The sequence below is a fragment of the Gopherus flavomarginatus genome, chromosome 3 (assembly GCF_025201925.1).
Source record: "Gopherus flavomarginatus isolate rGopFla2 chromosome 3, rGopFla2.mat.asm, whole genome shotgun sequence".
In the NCBI taxonomy this organism is placed as follows: domain Eukaryota; kingdom Metazoa; phylum Chordata; order Testudines; family Testudinidae; genus Gopherus; species Gopherus flavomarginatus.
The window spans coordinates 244,065,389-244,083,661 of NC_066619.1; positions in this window are offsets into that span (position 1 = coordinate 244,065,389).

Here is an 18,273-nt window from a genome sequence, read left to right on the forward strand (position 1 = left end):
TAATTTAAGGTATAATTTTAAACCAGTTTAACTAAGCTGGTGGAAAAGGCTGTTTAAATGCTGTTATTTTGGTTTAAACCAGGTTTTTTTGAGGTTTACCTTAAGTGCCAGATTTTTAAAGGGTATTTAGGCACATCTCTCCTTTTGATTTCAGGATTAAAAGTTGCATGCTAGGACCCCTTTAGATCATTTCCATCATGTTTCTGAGTCAATTTGTAATTTCAGGACAAAAAGTTTCAAGTGGAAGTGCTTAAATATCTTTAATATCTTTAAGCACCCAAATTTGTGCTTCCGGCAGATTTAAAGTCAAGGGCATGCATATATGTTGAGATGGTGCCTAAGATTGTTCGTAGTATCTATGATATGCATTTTACTGTGGCACTAGTCACATAGACAAATGGAAGGATGTTTATTTTCAGTATTAATTCAATTAGATGCTTTGGACATAATTATTTTTCTAAAAAAAAGTAAAATTAAAGAAAAAACTCAGGTTGCAAACAAAGGTAAGCACAATAATTATTGAAAACTGGTGTTATGTGGTTTCAGAATTCTTCCTTGACATTATTTTTTTAAATGTATCTAAAGATATCGTGGTTTTGAGTTGATATGACTGAATTAGACATATGCATAGACTTCTATTACTACCAAGGCCATAATAAAATTGCGCATATACATCAGAGCCTCAAGAGTCTGATTCTTCATTACCTTGCCCCATGCATAATCCTAGAGATGGATATAACGTGGACAGAAAAAGGTTACCATTTTGATTTGCATACATTTTGAACATGCATAAACGATGGACTACAGAACTTGTGAGATATTGGAGAATCAAGTCTATAGATACTGATCCAAAGCTCACTGCAGTCTATAAAAGATCTCAGACTTCAGTGTACAGTGCTTTTCATCTTCATGGAGGTGATTCTTCACCACTGAGGAGAGCAATTATGCTTACAGTGCTCAAGAGTCTTATACATGTTGTGTAATCTCATAAAAGTTAAATTGAACCTTAGATTCCCATCCTGGGCAATAAAGAGGGGACAAAATCTTCATTTGTATGTATGAATAATCAAAGTAATTGAAGATGAAGCTGGTTGCTGACTCACAGGTTTATCTGTGTTACAAAAATGGCTATAATATTTTAATTAACTTTGCTAACTTGCCTGGCTTGGCTATGCAATTAATCATTGCTATTCAAATTCTTATTTTAACAGCTCTCGTTTCAGCTCTATAAATTTATACATCTCGAGTCTGGAAAGGTGCCACAATGAGCCTAGTAGTAAGGAATACACAACTTTTATGTGTAGAATATGGATACACAAATTGCGTACCAGCCATGCAGGGTAATAAGCAGTTTTTCATTGCAATTTCAGGTCAGGACTAGAAAAATAAGTAATTTGGAGAAATATTTAGTACCTTGTCTCAAAATCACAATCCATTTTTTGCGTAACCACGAAGTTACATGAAGATAAATTAACAATTAAATGTTAAATTATCTCTCATTGGAATCTGGTAAACCACTAGATTTTCTTTAGCCCATACTAGTTTTAACTGCATAGCTCAACTTTGAAGTACTAGATTTAGGGCAGATACTGTGGCTTTAAATATATAAATAGCTTTTATCACCAGGTTTTCAGAATTATAGTAGAAAAATATATATCTCCAATCATTATAACATTTTCATGTTTTACAATTCAGAAAGATTATCTATGACCTTTCTTGCATAATGCTGCCCTGTCATTTCACAATATCACAGAAAATGGTTAAATCATTACAACTAGTGAATGAAAACAGTTTTGTGATATCTTTAGAAAAGTCTGGCTTCATCATGAGCCTAACTTTCTGGTGTTCTATGCTAAGAAATGTTGTTTTCCTTGTAACCTGAACTCATATTTTCAGCAGAAAAGGTAATGCTTTTCACAACATAATGAGATTTCAAATCAGAACATTTCTAATAGGAAATAACATATTCACACAAGGTCAGCTATAAGGAAGAAATACTTTCATAGCTTTGAGAATTGTTCTTCTCCCTATATTCACTCTATAGCTCAAGTTGTTTGTTACTTGGAACTGCAATAGCTTTTCGTGCAAACTTTAAAGGAGGAGAAGTTCTATTTTCATCATAATCCTTGCCCAAAGTAGGCACTGACTTCTGGTGTAGTCTCTCACTATCTTTATCTGTTAAATTACAGCCACACAGTCCAGGATAATTGAGATTGTATTAACCTCTCTGGGGAAAGGATAGTTTTAAAGTTATGGCACAGAAACGTGGGTTTTATTCCTTGCTTTGCCATTGACTTCTCTAGTGGTCCAAGGAAATAATTCACTTAAGGTTACAGAGAAAGTCAGTGGCAGACTTCTATAACCCCATCAAATGTGAAGATATTAAAGAACTTCATAAACTTCTATTACTTCTCTGGAAGCTCAGCATGGTTGAAAATCAGGCCACGTACTTATGTGCCTAAATATAGATTTAGACAAGTAACTTGGGCACCCTAATTAGAAAATTTTGTCTTTAACTGTGCTGTGCCTTAGTTTCTTTCTGTAAAATAAAGATATTTACCTTTCTCACATGAGTATCCTGATGTTAAATTCATAATTTTGGAAAGCATATTGAGATCATCAGATAAAGAGTGTGACCTATAGCAGAATAGTGTGCAGGAAGCAGGGGAAAGGGGTTAGAGAGGAATTGACCAGAAGTTCTGACACTGCATGGATTTTCTAATTCTCCCCGCTCCTCTGCGTCAGGCTTCAAGGAGCTACTTTGGCTACTGGGATGAAAAATGTCTCCTCTAAGTCTCTCTTAATTTTCTCCTCCACCTCAGGGAGAATTCTTTCCTTGCAGCTCCATGCTACATTATTCAGAAGTCAGTCTGCTTATAATGTACCAAGAGAAGGACTACTTTATATTATGATTGATATTTGAAGCAAAGACAAAGATATTTGTAAATGAGGGGCAAAGAAAACTCATCATAGATACACAGGCTATAAGAAACAGCAGCAGAGAGTGACTGCAGTCGAGAGAAGAGTCAAATTTGAACCAAGAAGGCTGCTGTAGAATTTTTTATTTATATCTGTGTAGTGAGATGATGTGCCCCCCCCACCCCTAATGCAGAGGCAGAGGCGGCTCTATGTATTTTGCCGCCCCAAGCATGGCAGTCAAGCGGCTTTTGGCGGTGCGCCTGTGAGAGGTCCGCTGGTAACGCGGATTCAGTGGCATGCCTGTGGGAGGTCCGCCGGTCCCGGGCCTTTGGCGTACCCGCCGCCAAATTGCTGCCAAAACCACAGGACCGGCGGACCTCCCGCAGGCATGCCACTGAAGGCAGCCTAACTGCCTCCCTCACGGCAACCAGCAGGCCACCCCCCACGGCTTGTCGCCCCAGGCATGCGCTTGGTGTGCTGGTGCCTGGAGCCGCCCCTGCACAGAGAGAGAGGAACCCCTCACTGAGCCCTGGTGGGCACAGCCAGGTCATCAGTGGAGTGGGACAGGAAGTATAAAAAAACAGGTCTGGGAGCTTAGTTCTGCTGCATCTGTCAGAGAAGTCAGATGCCTCCCGCTTGCCCCCGAGCTGGGAGACTGCCTCAGGCCCCTGTGGAACTAAGGACTGGTCAGAGCCCTGCATGACCACAGAGGAGTGGCCAGGACTACTGCAGACCTTCTACCCTGATGATCTGGAGGACACTCTACCGATCCAGGTACACCAAAGGGGGAGTTAGGAAGTGGCCCAGGGGCAGCCAACCCTAGTCTGGCTGCAGCACTGCCGGAGATTAGGTCAGTGTGTTGTGGTCAGGGTCCCTTCTGATCCACTGGCAGATCCCTCCACCACTGGTAGGGCCCTGGGCCAGGACGCAGTGGAGTGGGTGGGCCTGCAACCCCCTGCCACTCTAGCCCTGAACCCCTTGCTGCTTAGCCCTAAGTACAGGCCCGAGATATTGACTCTTGTTACCCGGGCTCCAGATTGGGTTTGCTGCTCAGCCTTGACCACAGGCTTGAGCCCTAGACTCTTGTTGCCCTGTCCTACTGAGGAGCTGGGCTATTTAACTGTGTTTGTTGCTCGCCCCTTGAAAACAGGCCTGAGATAGAGATTCTTGTCACTCTGCTAATTCCTCAGGATGGGTGATGCACAGGTGTGCAGTGAGGCTTTGTGCCTCCCACGGACCCTGATGGAAAGGAGCCCAGCCGCTAGACCACTACAATTTGATAGCACAGATCAGTGAGATTCCAGTGTGAGGACCACTCCACCTTCACAGAGCTCATTGCAGAGTTTGGGCCGTATTGACCAGTGGTAAAAATCTAAAGAGATAACCACAGAACCTGTTTTCTGTTTCTCAAGAAATGAAGTCATTGTCAGACTAATTCTGTCCCTTCATTAAGAAGAGGGCCCTATTTCTGAAATAAGATTTGTCTGGGCCTAGTCATTGCAGGATCTGGGCCTAACTATTAATTCTGTGTGAGTCTCTGGTTGTTATAGCATTGTAATTATTCATAGTGTTTCCTTTTAAATTTTACAGGAGATCTTTAAAGAACATGTAGAACTATAAATAGCCTGACTCCTGCTATTACATCTAGCAAATGTAGTTTCTATATAGGTCAATCAATTACTGAGATCCAAAATGAACAAACTTTATACCATTGCCAACAAAGCAGAATTGACACCTTTTCCCGTATTTGCCTGTGGTTTCCGAATATATCCCATGTGAGCTGCAAGAAGCGGTGGCCAGCACATCCTTGCGGCTCGCGTCACTTTCCGTAGCTCCCATTGGCCAGGAATGGCAAACCATGGCTACTGAGAGCTGTGCATGGCTGTGCAAATGTGAACAAACTGTCTGGAAGAGGTGGATGAGGCTTTTTTCAAACAACTAACAAAAGCATCCAAAGCCCAAGATTTGGTGGTGATGGGGGACTTCAGCTATCCGGATATATGTTGGGAAAATAACACCGCGAGGCACAGACTATCCAAGAAGTTCCTGGACTGCATTGCAGACAACTTTTTATTTCCGAAAGTTGAAAAAGCTACTAGGGGGGAAGCTGTTCTAGACTTGATTTTAACAAATAGGGAGGAACTCGTTGAGAATTTGAAAGTAGAAGGAAGCTTGGGTGAAAGTGATCATGAAATCATAGAGTTTGCAATTCTAAGGAAGGGTAGAAGGGAGTACAGCAGAATAGAGACAATGGATTTCAGGAAGGCGGATTTTGGTAAGCTCAGAGAGCTGATAGGTAAGGTCCCATGGGAATCAAGACTGAGGGGAAAAACAACTGAGGAGAGTTGGCAGTTTTTCAAAGGGACACTATTAAGGGCCCAAAAGCAAGCTATTCCGATGGTTAGGAAAGATAGAAAATGTGGCAAAAGACCACCTTGGCTTAACCATGAGATCTTGCGTGACCTACAAAATAAAAAGGCGTCATATAAAAAATGGAAACTTGGTCAGATTACAAAGGATGAATATAGGCAAATAACACAGGAATGCAGAAGCAAGATTAGAAAGGCAAAGGCACAAAATGAACTCAAACTAGGTATGGGAATAAAGGGAAACAAGAAGACTTTTTATCAATACATTAGAAGCAAGAGGAAGACCAAGGACAGTGTAGGCCCACTGCTCAGTAAGGAGGGGGAAACAGTAACGGGAGACTTGGAAATGGCAGAGATGCTTAATGACTTCTTTGTTTCGGTCTTCACTGAGAAGTCTGAAGGAATGTCTAATACAGTGAATGCTTACGGGAAGAGGGTAGGTTTAGAAGATAAAATAAAAAAAGAGCAAGTAAAAAATCACTTAGAAAAGTTAGATGCCTGCAAGTCACCAGGGCCTGATGAAATGCATCCTAGAATACTCAAGGAGTTAATAGAAGAGGTATCTGAGCCTCTAGCTATTATCTTTGGGAAATCATGGGAGACGGGGGAGATTCCAGAAGACTGGAAGGGGGCAAATATAGTGCCCATCTATAAAAAGGGAAATAAAAACAACCCAGGAAACTACAGACCAGTTAGTTTAACTTCTGTGCCAGGGAAGATAATGGAGCAGGTAATTAAAGAAATCATCTGCAAACACTTGAAAGGTGGTAAGGTGATAGGGAATAGCCAGCATGGATTTGTAAAGAACAAATCATGTCAAACTAATCTGATAGCTTTCTTTGATAAGATAACAAGCCTTGTGGATAAGGGAGAAGCAGTGGATGTGATATACCTAGACTTTAGTAAGGCATTTGATACGGTCTCGCATGATATTCTTATAGATAAGCTAGGAAAGTACAATTTAGATGGGGCTACTATAAGATGGGCGCATAACTGGCTGGATAACCGTACTCAGAGAGTAGTTGTTAATGGCTCCCAATCCTGCTGGAAAGGTATAACAAGTGGGGTTCCGCAGGGGTCTGTTTTGGGACCGGTTCTGTTCAATATCTTCATCAACGATTTAGATGTTGGCATAGAAAGTACGCTTATTAAGTTTGCGGACGATACCAAACTGGGAGGGATTGCAACTGCTTTGGAGGACAGGGTCAAAATTCAAAATGATCTGGACAAATTGGAGAAATGGTCTGCGGTAAACAGGATGAAGTTCAATAAAGATAAATGCAAAGTGCTCCACTTAGGAAGGAACAATCAGTTTCACACATACAGAATGGGAAGAGACTGTCTAGGAAGGAGTATGGCTGAAAGAGATCTAGGGGTCATAGTGGACCACAAGCTTAATATGAGTCAACAGTGTGATACTGTTGCAAAAAAAGCAAACATGATTCTGGGATGCATTAACAGGTGTGTTGTAAACAAGGCACGAGAAGTCATTCTTCTGCTTTACTCTGCGCTGGTCAGGCCTCACCTGGAGTATTGTGTCCAGTTCTGGGCACTGCATTTCAAGAAAGATGTGGAGAAATTGGAGAGGGTCCAGAGAAGAGCAACAAGAATGATTAAAGATCTTGAGAACATGACCTATGAAGGAAGGCTGAAGGAATTGGGTTTGTTTTGTTTGGAAAAGAGAAGACTGAGAGGGGACATGATAGCAGTTTTCAGATATCTAAAAAGGTGTCATCAGGAGGAGGGAGAAAACTTGTTCACCTTAGCCTCCAATGATAGAACAAGAAGCAATGGGCTTAAACTGCAGCAAGGGAGATTTAGGTTGGACATTAGGAAAAAGTTCCTAACTGTCAGGGTAGTTAAATACTGGAATAGATTGCCTAGGGAAGTTGTGGAATCTCCATCTCTGGAGATATTTAAGAGTAGGTTAGATAAATGTCTATTAGGGATTGTCTAGACAATATTTGGTCCTGCCATGAGGGCAGAGGACTGGACTCGATGACATCTCGAGGTCCCTTCCAGTCTTGGAGTCTAGGAGTCTATGGCGGCCTGCCAGCAGATTACCCTGACGGGCCGCTTGCAGACTGCGAGCTGCAGGTTGCCCAGCACTGCTCTAAAGTTTTACATTTTTTTATATTTGAATGCAGGTTTTTTTTGTACATAATTCTACGTTTGTAAGTACAACTTTCATGATAAAGAAATTGCACTACAGTATTTGTTTTAGGTGAATTTAAAAATACTATTTCTTTTGTTTTTTTAAGTGCAAATACTTGTTATCAAAAATATAAAGTGAGCACTGTACACTTTATTTTCTGTGTTGTATGAAATCAATATATTTGAAAATATAGAAAACATCCAAAAATATTTAAATCAATGGTATTCTATATTAACAGTGTGATTAATCACATGATTAATTGTGATTTTTTTTTAAATTTCTTGACAGCCCTACTACTTACACTAAAATGACAGGATTCTTTGAGAAGACACTTGTATTAGTGACATTCCTATATATTAAATACTTATAACTTGCTGAGTTATGAAATCATTGGCTTGATTATTAAGAGACAAAATAGTTAATGCTTTCCTTGGAAATAGCTAATTTCTATCACTCCTTTTAGAGTTGATAAGAAAATGAAATCACTCACTATAGACAGATACAAATAAGCTGCCTGTCCTACCAATTCCTATCTTTAGTTCTTCCTAGTATTGTGCAGTCCATCTAGCTTAATGACTTGGTCAATTAAAAAAAGGCTTCACAATATTATTTTTTTAATTAGCTTTCTAAATTGTATTATTCTTATTTTCTTTCCTGCAGGTTGTAAAACAAGAAATCTCAAAAGAAGAAATGTGTTAAACCACACAGTAGAAGTAAACAGTTGGAAAATAAACTAGAAAGAAACCTGTACTTTTAGGAAGGTTCCATTCTAAATGTAATAGATGGTGAATGTTGCGTGTGAGACAGAGTGAATGATGAATCACTTGTGGACTAGAATGTGAAGAAATGAGAGGGCCAAGAATAAGAGGTGTGTCCATATTAGATTGGTTGCTTTTATTACCCATTATTATCATAGCTGAAGTATCCCATGTGTAGTAACATTCTTTCAATCATCTAGACTCCTAGGCTATTCAAGTGTGCCCTTCAAAAATACAGCTGTACGGCTAAGTAGGGATAGTTCTGTATCGCAAGAGAGACCACAAAGTTTGCATCTTAATTTTATTGTGTTATAGGAATTCCTAGAAATGTGGAGAAAAAATATTCAAAAAATATTCAGTTCTTTTAAAAATATAGGACTAGTAAATTATATCAGTGCAAATGGGCAAATGGAATTGCCCCAGCGTGAGAATAGTCATTTGGTATTTATCTCTGTCCAAAGTGAGTGAAAAGTATATGTAAAACAGTATGTAATCAAAATAGGAAGCGCTTTACACTCACTTTTCACAACAAAAGGCATGCCAATGGAAAAATCAAGCTGTGTGGTAATTTGAGCATCCTATATGAATGAGGAGCTGATTCAAATAGTTTTCACTAACAAGTGCAGATTCAGATCCAGTGGCACTGGAATGCTTTTCATAGTGGGGTGCTGAAAACTAGTAAAACTATCCCCAACTTTTTACCTTATTCCACCACCACCCCCCACAGCTGAGGCAAGGCAGTATCTCCAGGAGGAGGGCACAGGGATAAGGGAGCGAGGCTGGTGCCATGATTGGGGCAGGCGTGGGGTCAATAGCTGAGCCCAGCATGTGGGACTGGCAGCTGGGACCTCATGTGCACAGCCAGAAACAGGGCCAGCAGCCAGGATCCCCCAGGCAGGGGGCCAACAGCCATGATGCGGGACTTCATGTGTGTGACCGGGAGCTGGGCCAGAAGCTGGGACCCCTCCCGGAGCAGGGCCAGCAGCTGGGATACTGCATGTGCGGCCGGCAGCCGGGACCCTGCATAAAACCTGGGGGTGTTGCATTACTCCCTAGCCGTCTACTTCCTGCACCTATATTCAGAGCAATCAGAACTATTTGTGAATTTAGGTTGAATTTGACAAATTTGACAAAGGCTTGCAAACAGAGGCTGTTAACAGAGAGTTTTGCAAGGGAGTTCTCCAGGTGATGGAGGAGCAAATACAGCATCTGTGGGGCAAGTGGCTGTCTGTAGTGTGTGTGTGTTTGTGTTTGGCGGTTACTTGCTGTGTGCTGAGCTTGTGTTTGTCAGTCTGTTTGTTTGGTTGTTTGAAGGACCGTGTGCTATGGCTGGCAGTTGGAGGCTGTGAGCTTCAAAGGAAGGTTTGAAAGCTCGAAGCCTCTGTTAATTGGCTGAAACTTAATCAGTGGGCGAGGCATTAACTCAGGCCAGGGCTTTATAAAGCTGCGCACAAGTGACCAGGGGCTGCTAACAGGGAGTTTTGCAAGGGAGTTCTCCAGGTGAAGGAGGAGCAAATACAGCATCTGTGGGGTAAGTGACTGTCTGTAGTGTGTGTGTGTGTTTGTGTTTGGCAGTTACTTGCTGTGTGCTGTGTGCTGAGCTTGTGTTTGTCAGTCTGTTTGTTAGTTTGGTTGTTTGAAGGACCATGTGCTGTGGCTGGCAGTTGGAGGCCGTGAGCTTCAGAGGAAGGTTTGAAAGCTCGAAGTCTCTGGTAATTGGCTGAAACTTAATTAGTGGGCGGGGCATTAACTCAGGCCAGGACTTTATAAAGCCACGCACAAGCAACCAGGGGCTGCTAACAGAGAGTTTTGCAAAGGAGTTTGGAAGGGGAGTGGGAAGGGAGGGGGGGTCCCTTGTCGGTCCTACCTGTTCCCCTGTAGTCCCCTTAAAACCTATAATCCAAACCATATTCCAAAACCCCTTTCTTTAAACCACCCTTTCATTAACTAGGAGACAATGCAGGCAGAAGCCCAGCAGCAGAGTGGGGGCTATCCAGTTTATTGCACTGAGTGTAGCATGTATGATTACCTGCCTTGTGGGCAGGTGGCGTATGTGTGCAGTCGGTGCAAGGAGCTCCTGGCCCTCAGAGACCAAGTACGGACTTTGGAGGCCAGGGTGGCGGAATTGGAGGAGCTAAGAGAGGCAGATAGGCTTTCCAGGACACTGTAGGATTGTCTCACCTCCGCTCAGACAGCCTCTGTGCTGTTGAGGAGGAAGAAAGCCCAGGGAAGCAGAGCAGCCAATGGGAGCAGAGGGAAACCTTCCCATAGTTGGTGCTATGGGGTTCCTTCCAGATGGTGCTGGGGTTGCCTCTCGCACTGAGGTTACCTCTCCGGGGGAGGGAACTCCAGTTGCTAGGAAAAGGCTGGTGTTAGTAATGGGAGATTTGATCAGTAGAAACATAGATAGCTGGGTTTGTGATGACTGGGAGAACCGTATGGTGACTTGCCTGCCTGGTGCGAACGTTGCGGGTCTCTCGAGGCATCTAGACAGACTTATGTGTAGTGCTGGGGAGAAGCCGGTGGTCGTGGTACATGTAGGTACCAATGACATAGGGAAGGGTAGGAGAGATGTCCTGGAAGCCAAATTTAGGCTGCTAGGGAAGAGACTGAAATCCAGGACCTCTATGGTGGCATTCTCAGATATGCTCCCAGTTCCACGCGCAGGGCCAGGTAGGCAGGCAGAGCTTCAGAGTCTCAATGTGTGGACTAGATGATGGTGTAGAGAGGAGGGGTTTACGTTCATTAGGAACTGGGGAAACTTTTGGGATGGGGGGAGCCTATACAGGAGAGATGGGCTCCACCTAAACCAAAGTGGAACCAGACTGCTGGCACTAAACATTAAAAAGGTTGTAGAGCAGTTTTTAAACTAGGAGATGGGGGAAAACCGACTGCTGCAGAGGAGCACGTGGACCGGACACAGACTTCTCTTAGGGGAGAGTCTGATGATAGGGAATCTCCAGGTTATAGTCAGGAACAGAGGACGGAAGAGGATAATGTAAGGGTTGGATCAGATGATAAACAGTCACATAAAAAAGAATCTGGTACATCAGAAAAGGGCAGACAAATAAACAGGGACAAGTTTTTAAAGTGCTTGTACACAAATGCTAGAAGTCTAAATAATAAGATGGGTGAACTAGAGTGCCTTGTGATAAAGGAGGATATTTATATAGTAGGCATCACAGAAACCTGGTGGACTGAGAGCAATCAATGGGACACAATCATTCCGGGGTACAAAATATATCGTAAGGACAGAACAGGTCGTGCAGGGGGAGGAGTGGCACTATATGTGAAAGAAAATGTAGATAGAGGCCCAACTTCAATGTATACCCCAAATTAAGAAACACAGTTAAAGAACTGAAAAAGAGCCACTGTGGCTTAACAACTGTGTAAAAGAAGCAGTGAGCAATAAAAAGACTTCCTTTTAAAAGTAGAAGTCAAATCCTAGTGAGGCAAATAGAAAGGAGCACAAACACTGCCAGCTTAAGTGCAAGAGTGTAATAAGAAAAGCCAAAGAGGAGTTTGAAGAACGGCTAGCCAAAAACTCCAAAGGTAATAACAAAATGTTTTTTAAGTACATCAGAAGCAGGAAGCCTGCTAAACAACCAGTAGGGCCCCTTGACAATTGAAATACAAAAGGAGCGCTTAAAGACGGTAAAGTCATTGCAGAGAAACTAAATGGATTCTTTGCTTCAGTCTCACGGCTGAGGATTTAGGGAGATTCCCAAACCTGAGCCGACCTTTGTGGGTGACAAATCTGAGGAACTGTCACGGACTGAAGTGTTACTAGAGGAGGTTTTGGAATTAATTGATAAACTCAATATTAACAAGTCACTGGGACCAGATGGCATTCACCCAAGAGTTCTGAAAGAACTCAAATGTGAAGTTGCGGAACTATTAACTAAGGTTTGTAAGCTGCCCTTTAAATTGGCTTCGGTACTCAATGACTGGAAGTTAGTTAATGTAACGCCAATATTTAAAAAGGGCTCTAGAGGTGATCCCAGCAATTACAGACCAGTAAGTCTAACGTCGGTACCGGGCAAATTAGTCGAAACAGTAGTTAAGAATAAAATTGTCAGACACATAGAAAAACATAAACTGTTGAGCAATAGTGAACATGGTTTCTGTAAAGGGAAATCATGTCTTAGTAATCTATTAGAGTTCTTTGAAGGGGTCAACAAACATGTGGACAAGGGGGATCCAGTGGACATAGTGTACTTAGATTTCCAGAAAGACTTTGACAAGGTCCCTCACCAAAGTCTCTTACGTAAATTAAGCTGTCATGGGATAAAAGGGAAGGTCCTTTCATGGATTGAGAATTGGTTAAAAGACAGGGAACAAAGGGTAGGAATTAATGGTAAATTCTCAGAATGGAGAGGAGTAACTAGTGGTGTTCCCCAAGGGTCTGTCCTAGGACCAATCCTATTCAATTTATTCATAAATGATCTGGAGAAAGGGGTAAACAGTGAGGTGGCAACATTTGCAGATGATACTAAACTGCTCAAGATAGTTAAGACCAAAGCAGACTGTGAAGAACTTCAAAAAGATCTCCAAAACTAAGTGATTGGGCAACAAAATGGCAAATGAAATTTAATGTGGATAAATGTAAAGTAATGCACATTGGAAAAAATAACCCTAACTATACATACAATATGATGGGGGGCTAATTTTGCTACAACGAGTCAGGAAAAAGATCTTGACGTCATCGTGGATAGTTCTCTGAAGATGTCCATGCAGTGCGCAGAGGTGGTCAAAAAAGCAAACAGGATGTTAGGAATCATTAAAAAGGGGATAGAGAATAAGACTGAGAATATATTATTTCCCTTATATAAATCCATGGTGTGGCCACATCTCGAATACTGTGTACAGATGTGGTCTCCTCATCTCAAAAAAGATATTCTAGCATTAGAAAAGGTTCAGAAAAGGGCAACTAAAATGATAGGGGTTTGGAGAGGATCCCATATGAGGAAAGATTAAAGAGGCTAGGCCTCTTCAGCTTGGAAAAGAGGAGACTGAGGGGGGATATGATAGAGGTATATAAAACCATGAGTGATGTGGATAAAGTGGATAAAGAAAAGTTATTTACTTATTCCCATAATACAAGAACTAGGGGTCACCAAATGAAATTAATAGGTAGTAAGTTTAAAACAAATAAAAGGAAGTTCTTGTTCACACAGCACACAGTCAACTTGTGGTACTCCTTACCTGAGGAGGTTGTGAAGGCTGGGACTATAACAATGTTTAAAAGGGAACTGGATAAATTCATGGTGGCTAAGTCCATAAATGGCTATTAGCCAGGAAGGGTAAAGAATGGTGTCCCTAGCCTCTGTTCACCAGAGGATGGAGATGGATGGCAGGAGAGACATCACTTGATCATTGCCTGTTAGGTTCACTCCCTCTGGGGCACCTGGCATTGGCCACTGTCAGTAGACAGATATTAGGCTAGATGGACCTTTGGTCTGACCCGGTACGGCCGTTCTTATGTTCTTATGTTTATGTTCTTATGTTATGTTATGTAAATAATTTTGGCAGAAAAAAATGAAACCTTTCTTTGGAATGTTGAAATGTTTCATTTTTATGGTGGCTGATACATTTCCTTCTTCAAAGAGGTATTTACAATCTGAGGTTGAGATTTTCAAAAGTGTCTAATGAATTTAGCATCTTGTTTCTCTTCCCATTAAAGTAACTTAGAACAGAAGAATCCTATGCACAGACTAGGGACCGGATGGCTTGGAAGCAGTTCTGCAGAAAAGAACCTAGAGGTTACAATGGATGAGAAGCTGGATATGAGTCAACAATGTGCCCTTGTTGCCAAGAAGGCTAACAGCATTTTGGACTGTATAAGTAGGGGCATTGCCAGTAGATCAAGGGACGTAATCACTCCCCTCTATTTGACATTGGTGAGGCCTCATCTGGAGTAGTGTGTCCATTTTAGGGCCCCACACTACAAGAAGGATGTGAAAAACTGGGAAGAGTCCAGCAGAGGGCAACAAAAATGAATTAGGGGGCTGGAGCACATGACTTTTGAGGAGAGGCTGAGGGAACTGGGGTTATTTAGTCTGCAGAAGAGAAGAATGAGGGGGAATTTGATAGCTGCTTTCAACTACCTGAAAGGGGATTCCAAAACAGATGGATCTAGACTGTTCTCAGTGGTACCAGATGACAGAACAAGGAGTAATGGTCTCAAGTTTCAGTGGAGGAGGTTTAGGTTGGATACTAAGAAAAACTTTTTCAAGAGGAGGGTGGTGAAGCACTGGAATGGGTTACCTAGGGAGGTGGTGGAATCTCCTTCCTTAGAGGTTTTTAAGCTCAAACTTGAGAAAGCCCTGTCTGGGATGATTTAGTTGGGCATTGGTCCTCCTTTGAGCAGTGGGTTGGACTAGATAATCTCCTGAGGTCCCTTACAAGCTTGATATTCTATGATTCTATGAAATAGTAAGGCTTCCATTGACTTCAGTAGGGCAGGATCAGGAATTAGATGCCTAAATACCTTTGTGAAACTGGTCCTCAATGCCCAACTCACATTGAAAGTCAATGGAATTTGAGTGTCTAGCTCCTTTTAAAAATGCCAACCTCAGGCCTCAGTCCAGGAAAGAAAGCATCCCTGCTGAGGAAACCACTTGAGCATGTCTTTAATATTCAGATTAAGTCCCACTGATGTCAATGGGACTCCAGTGCATACTGCTTAGTGCACAGCACACGTTTAAATGCTTTCTTGGATAATAACAGTCTACAGCATGTGCTTATCAGCTTTCCAGTTTTGGGATTGGTCCTCAGAAGTTCACATCTTTCACCAGCCAGGAAGGACAGGGATCAGTGTTAGACAAGGAGGACTGAAAATAAATATAAAATGGAAAAGAAGTGGAGTAGTGCATTTTAATAAAAACACTTCTATAAAGATATGCAAGAGCATTTATTTCTTAGTAGCATAATTTGTTTAACACAAAATATAGAACCAAATCCTGCCCATCTGTCACTGAGTCTGCTCTTATGAGTCACTATGGGAATACTTGGATGGGTAAAATAAACAGGATTAGATCCATCTATTGCTGAAAGTGTCATTTTGATATTGTGATGCAGTTATACATTATCTTCAGCTAAGAATCTCTCCTTTACATTAGTGCCTGATAATTATGAATTATCATGCATTTCAGACTCTTGATGTCACTGAGAGTTGGACCCATTCAGAATCTTACAAGATCAATTCTTTTGGCCCAGATTCTTAAAGTTATTTAGGCTTGCTGTACTCAGTTTTGCAACACCTAAATGATTTAGGAGCCTACATTTCATTTTCAAAAGGGTGTTAAAAATCAACCTATCGACAGTTAATGGGATTTAGGCTCCTTAGTGCCTAAATCTCTTTTTAAAATTGGATTTAGGCTCCTAAATCAATTCGGTTTTGCAATGCTGAGTGCAGCAACACCGAAATACCTTTTAAAAATCTGTGCCTTAGTGATATAAAACAGTAGAGCTGTGTTTTAACAGAACAGGTTTTTCTACCTGCCCATCACTGTTAACTATATGTAATTTATGGAAATTGAAAAAAGGTAATTCCTAATCAGCAATGCTGCAGGTAATAATTCTGGAACATATCATATGAGACCCATGTCAAGTTTGTGAAAAATGAAACCGGTTGAGAAGCGGTTTTTCTTTTATATCAGCAGCATCTGTAGGACTCTGTTTCAGAAGAGCAACCAGCCTATTCAACAATGCATACAAAAGATTGCTTTAAGTCTTGATTCCATTTTTATTGATAAAGGTATAATAATTCCTGATCAGAAAAACAACAAATGACTTTGAAAACGGACTTCTAACAAATGGGCTAAACAAGATCTCACTTTGCTGTTTTATTAATTCAATGTTTGGAAAGGCATGTGTGGGCATATTTAAATAATCCTGTTTATTCAGATTGAAAAACTTTTCTTCCTTTAAAGACGGTAGAGATAAATATTATCTTTGCAAATCACAGAAGGAAGTTTCTAAACTCTTACTTATTTTGAGAAGTTCTTTACTGCAAAATTTACTACTAATCTAAATGAAATCGAACTGATATTTGAAATTCAATTGCTACCTAAACTAAGCAGTGGTGACCACTACTCCATAACATCAGATGTCAGTGTTGTTTGAGGGCAGTTTGTTGTGATTTTGATATATATAGATTTGTAATAGTAGGAAAAATGTCACCTTGACTCAAAGGGCCTGATTCTGCCACTTTTACTCACTTCATTACAACACTCCATGCTCTTTTAAGTTCATTCACTCAGACTTCTTTCTTCCCCCCATCCCTTGCAGACATCATATTAGTGAAAAACTGAATATTGCCATGGGAAGGGGCTTTGGGATCAGCAGGAGACTGTGGGATAGGGGAGCAGGACAGGACGGGGAGTGCAGCAGAGAAAAAGGCAAATTATGTTGGAAAGACCAATCCAATATATTTAATATTTAATGCATCCCACTCCCCGTTCTCAAGCTAGACTCTTGGGGGAAGATTTCATGAATATTTTAACTTAGTGATCACAACTGTATCTTAGTTTATAGACAGCTAGGCCAATTAACTCAATTTTTTTGTGGAAAAATTCTTCTTTTAACATTGACAGCCCTCCATGGTAATTGGTTTATATTTTGAAGTTTAGTGCTGCAAGGAAAACAGCTTTAAGTGAAAGATTCAGTCTCCAGATGACATTTGACACCCTATTTTAAGTTTGCTGGAGCCAAAAATCCAAAGATGTTATCTCATGAGCAAAAACTTTGTTTAAAGGTAGGCTTGGCAGAAGTTGATTTTATAAGTTGATTTTTGCTGGATAATATAAATATTTATTTGCAAGCATTTAAAATGTTTAATCTATTTTAAGTTTTCATAGTTGCACAAAATTATGAGTTTTAAGCATTTTCTATTTTATTGACTTAAATTTTCATAATTGCGGGAGATTATGAGGAAGTCAGACAATAGGTGGCCAGCCAAAAATTATTTAATGACAGGAATTAAGATTGAAAAAGTTTAAGTGCTATAACCATTAAAACATGAATGTCAACATTACATTTCAAAATATACAAAGTAGATATTCTTAAATTGAACTCTATAAAAGTTTTCAAAGAGATTTTTCCTTACTATGCCTATCTGTATAGTTTGAGTATTATTGATGTTTTTGTCCATTTATCTTTACAGTGAAATTAATATTTATCCACATTTGCAGATAAAAATCTAATCCTCGCAATCTTATTTAAGGGGAATTAAATAGAGTTTAGCAAATAATAGATTTTCTTGGTTAGCTGGTAAGTGAAAAATTGAAAATCGGGGCCAGGAAGAGGGAAATGTTCAGTGAATCGAAAAGTAAAAAAAGAAAATAATTTTGGTTCAATCAAAATATGTCAGTTTGATTTCAAACATTTGTTACATCTGTTCATTTTTAAATAAAATTAAAATTAATTTTGAAATGTAGTTTTGAATTAAAAAGTCAAAAATATTAATGGGAGATCATTGACTTAAATTAGGATAGGATTTAGCCCACTATGAATAGTTGTTTGCACTGTTGTTTTAGCTGTGTCGGTCATAGGATATGAGAGAGAAAAGGTATAAGCTTTTGAACCACGCAGAGCTCTGTGTATCTTGGAAACTTGTACCTTCCACCAACAAAAGTTGGTTCAATAAAATATATTACCTCACCTACCTTTTTTCTCTTATGAATAACTGTAAAGCGTTCACAATACCTCTTATCCTATATTAAAGAACATATTCATTTAATACCTATTCATACAGTAAAGTAAAAAAAGAGACTGTTCTTTTTAGAGATTCTATGCAGTGTTGTTGCAGCCATGTTGGTCCCAAGATATTAGAGAGAGAAGGTGAGTGAGGTAATATATTTTATAGGACCAACTTTTGTTGGTGGGAGAGACAAGCCTTTGAGCTACACAATTCATGATGTTGCTAGACAGTAAAAATCATGAACTGAATAGAGATACTGGGTTTATGGCTTATATTACAACAATCTGTAACCCACTAATAACCCACCCTCCACCTTTTTCTTCTGCCTACTTCCTTTCCTCCCTGTGACTGGAGGGGTGTTAATGGGCC